This window comes from Acomys russatus, chromosome 9, assembly GCF_903995435.1.
Source record: "Acomys russatus chromosome 9, mAcoRus1.1, whole genome shotgun sequence".
Taxonomy (NCBI): Eukaryota; Metazoa; Chordata; class Mammalia; order Rodentia; family Muridae; genus Acomys; species Acomys russatus.
Window position 1 is genome coordinate 4701769 of NC_067145.1, and position 4335 is coordinate 4706103.

Genomic DNA, 4335 nt, shown 5'->3' on the forward strand with positions numbered 1-4335 from the left:
TAAAGACATGTCTATATTCTAGCCAGAGGAATTAAAGGTGTGTATTCCAGCCAGAGGGACCAAAGGTGTAGACTAAGAGTTTATTCATAATAAAATAAAATAAAATAAAACAAAATTAAAAAGAGTGTATTCGTATTCCAGCAGGATCACACAGACCCAGGTCTTTGGATGTGAGCCCTTGCCAGAGCAGCCATGTTGCTGGATTAAAATTCCTCTGCACTTAATAAGTGTTGTGTTTGCTTTGGATAAATTATCACCTTGGCAAGATATCATTTTTGCCACATTTTTCTGTGTAAAAGTGATATATACGTAGATCTAAAGAAGTAATAGGTTAAATTTAACTTTCCCTAAATTTTAAATCAAATTCTGGAGCAAGTGTTATAACAATTAATCACAAAATAAATGTATTTCAAATAACTCATGATTAAATTTATGTGGTGGTTTGAATGAAAATGCCCCTCACAGGCTCATATATATATATATATATGGATCCTTAGTCACCAGGAAAGGAAGCTGTTTGAAGACTTAGAGCTATTAGGTTGTATATGGCCTTGCTGGAGGAAGTCTGTCATTGGGGGCGGGCTTTAAAGGCTCAGAAGCCCGTGCCAGGCCCAGTTTTTCTTTCTCTGCCTTTTTATGGATCAAGCTGTAGCTCTCAACTACCTTTTATTTTCTTTATAGCACCATACCTCCCTGCATGACACCATGCTCTCTGGCATGTTGATAATAAACTAAGCCTCTGAAAGTGAAGGAAAGCCCCAAATACACGCTCTTATAGAGATGCCTTGGTCACGGTGTCTCTTCACAGCAACAAAAGAGAAACTAAGACAACTCCTAAGACTAAAGTAGTTGTTTCAGCCGGGAAATCTGTATAGTATGCCTTTAGTTGTACAAAGGCTATTATGAAATGGGTTTATAAACAATAGAAGCAATTCTTACTTCAAACTATCAACCAGCAGTAAGATTACAATTTGTATGAATAGCTTTTCTACATCTGATAGTGTAACCAGTTGGTGGCTGGGAAAGGCATATGTAAATAAGATTTATTTGAATATAGCCACTGAGAGAGGATTTCTTCCAATGTTTGCCTATGTAATTGGAGGGTGACAGGCCTAAGGAGGAGAGGGCTCATGGACGTACCCTGGATGCCCCAGGGACCACACAGAAAAGCAGAGTGAAATGTGTGATGAAACTGCTGCTGCAGTGTAACTCACTTATTTAATGTGATGATTACAACTGGGAAATGAGGCAGACAGAAGGTGGTGACAAATTCAAAGCAAAGTGTGGGTGATCTGCCTTGTTTTCAACTTGTTGATATCGGATGAAACTCCTTTTCCACAAGCAAGGCTGTTGAGCAGATGGTGCAAAGAAGGCCAATTAAGTGCTAAGCTTCTGGAAGTGTTTGGCTGAGAGACAGCTTCAGGCTGGTCACTGCTAACGTGCATCTTAAGCGACGTGTTTCTGAGGTGCAATTGCATTAATGCTATGGCCACTGGATTTTTCATTTTAAGAATACAAATTCAGAGGCAGATGGATCACTGTGAGTTCGAGGCCAGCCTGGTCTACAAAGCAAGTCCAAGACAGCCAAGGCTACAAAGAGAAACCCTGTCTCAAAAAAAACAAAAACAAAAAAACCAAACAAATGCGCAAATGCAAAACCTTTTCCACCAAGGAAGTGTATGAAGTTTATTGGTCCCCGTCATTTTTGCTCCCCTTTGGTAATCTTTCAGCTCTTCTCATCGATTTTTAAATCTATATACTATCATTTATTTGGATCATATGTAAAGAAATTGAATTATCATAACACATTGCCATTTTTGGATCATCAATGATCTTCAACTGTTTTCTTCATGTTAGTTTTGTGTTTTATTTTATTCAGGTACTGAGGTTTGAATGCAGGCTTTGAGTAGGCTCGGCAAGCTTCCTGCTTTTGAGTTGTATTCATAGCCCTGATTTCTATTTTATTTTTAAATTTTACTTTACCCTCCCTTCAAAGAATTAGTATAAATACCCACCCAAACCAATAATTTTTAAAATAACTGATAATTAGTTTACCCTATTCATCCTTCCTTAGACTTTGATGACCTCCCCTTCCACCATGTCCCTTTGATGACCACCATCCTACATCCTGCGATACACCAGGTGGCTTAACTGAACAACGAAGGACCTGAGTCCAATGTGGTTCTCTTGTGTGGCTGGCTAGTTGGTGTTGACTGTCATCTGGGTACATACACAGAGATGAGGTCTGGAGGGCTAACGTCCTCTTCATAATGACCTCTCATGGCCAACTCCCATGACATCATGTCTAAGGGCAGGTAAATGGTTGTTATTTATGACCTCATTTCAGAAGATACTTAACCCTGCTTCTACCAAGTTATAAAGGTTCAAACAGTCCCAAAGGGAGGGGCAACACTTATTGAGTTTGCTAAGAGCTATAGGACAGCAAAAATTATCAGCCATTTAAAAAACACACCCCACCCCACTCCAGGCAATGGGAAAAGAGACACTTTGTTGATGGTGTTATTCTTTTATCAGTCAGGGCAGAAGATGGCAGTCCCTTCTTCATTCATCTTAGCTTGCCTGGTTTGGTGGCTAAAACTGTTTTATGCCTAGGACTCATAAAAATCAAATCAAATCCAGGCAGTACAGTGCAGTGCAGTGGGGAAGACCTGTGGACCACTATGCCACCCATAGACCTGCCCTGCAGTGCACAGCATGGATAGGCTATAGACACATGCTTGTTGCCCCTCCATGAAGCACCAATGGAGGATGTCACACGGGCCAGCCAGCCATGTGGCCATCCTGCAGCGGGAGCCATGACAGTGTGCAAGTGTGTGGTGGTCAGATGGGAGAGAAAGAGAAGCAGAGCACCTTGAGCATTATGACAAGAGGTGAAACGGGAGACTTGAGGGTGGTGAAGGAGGTAATTTACGCCATTTGAGTGTCTGGTGCTCACTGCTCCTGTGCAGTGCTACAGGCCAGACCCTGCTTACTGCTGTTCTGTTTTGGTCCATGCAGAGGACATTTGCATTTGTGTAACCCTTGCTTAGAGTCAAGACAGGTACGATTTCCATTTTAAGATGTCTCCCTGGCCTGCAGTATGGTTTTAATTAAATGAAGTTATATGTATTATATCCAAAAACCTTTTCTTGTTCTGGGATAGATATCCATTTCATTACTTTGGTATTAAAGGGCCTTTTATTACAACCATAAAAGTAGCCCCATTTTTAAACATCCTTTCGTACTATTTGAGAGACTGACAACTTTGTTGTCCAAGAATGGTTAAGAAATTTTGTTAGTCTATGATATCCAAGATTTGGGAACCATGGATTAACCATCCATGTATCATTGAGAAAAGCTATATCTACAACTACCAGTCATTTATCAAAGCAATTTAGCTATATGCAAATGGTACACAATGTTCCCATAGATACCGAGAATGATGCCATAAAAAACCAACGCAGCGAGGCCCTTTCTTTTGAAATTTAAAATCTGCTTGGATACTCCACACTCCAGTGCGTGTTCACTTGCCCTGACACTCAAGATGGAGGACCATGTCTAATTTACACTCTGAATATCTAATCACACTGAAAAAAAAATGTGCTATAGCTGTATTTAATTTTTAATTCCTTTTCCTTTTTATCTTTATCATCATAACCACCATAAAGTGCCATAAAACAGAGTTGCAAAGAAGACTGTGAATAAGTCTCTGCCCTCAAGGAACTCATAATCTAGTTAGAAAGACAGGATACACAGATAGGAAGATTAATAACTCTGACAGGCAGTGCATGATTAACTTTAATCAGCAGCACAGAGGATAAGCGGGAAATTGCTAAAGAAATGGGGTTAGTTGTGCCCGTGGCGTGTGGACTTGGTAAGCATTGTAAAACTCAGTGATGCCCCAAAGCCATCATTTTTTTAAAGTTTCTGCAAGGCACTATGATAAAAGGTTCCTGGTATGGTCATGTGACACCTGTCCCTTTTATCCAGAGGAATTCTACTTTGATGAAACTTACATGCCTGTTCAATAATGAAAAATTAGCAACTACTGGATCCAGTCTCCCTCATAATTCAGCAACGTTCTGCTCTTGTAAAAGCATGTTCCTTCCTCTAATCTGTTTACCAAAAAAATTTTCAGTCCTCATCTCACATCAAAGTTACTTTAATTCCCCAGTGATGTCTGGGCATGCTCTACAGATTGCTGCTATAAATCTGCTCTACGGTAAAGACAAGAGAAAGAGCAGTAGAGCGTTCCGGAAAGAAATAGCCACCTTGCCCGGAGCAATGGCACATGCCTTTAATCCCAGCACTCAGGAGGCAGAGACAGGCAGATCT

The 4335-nt window shown here is 40.4% G+C and overlaps 1 non-coding gene across 1 annotated transcript; it reads left to right on the forward strand.

The window, feature by feature from the left end:
* Window positions 1-2480: 2480 nt before the first annotated feature.
* LOC127194095 (small nucleolar RNA SNORA48) lies at window positions 2481-2622 on the forward strand. Its single transcript, XR_007831229.1, has one exon. It is a non-coding gene; the product is annotated as a small nucleolar RNA SNORA48 (small nucleolar RNA).
* The last annotated feature ends 1713 nt before the right edge of the window (window positions 2623-4335 follow it).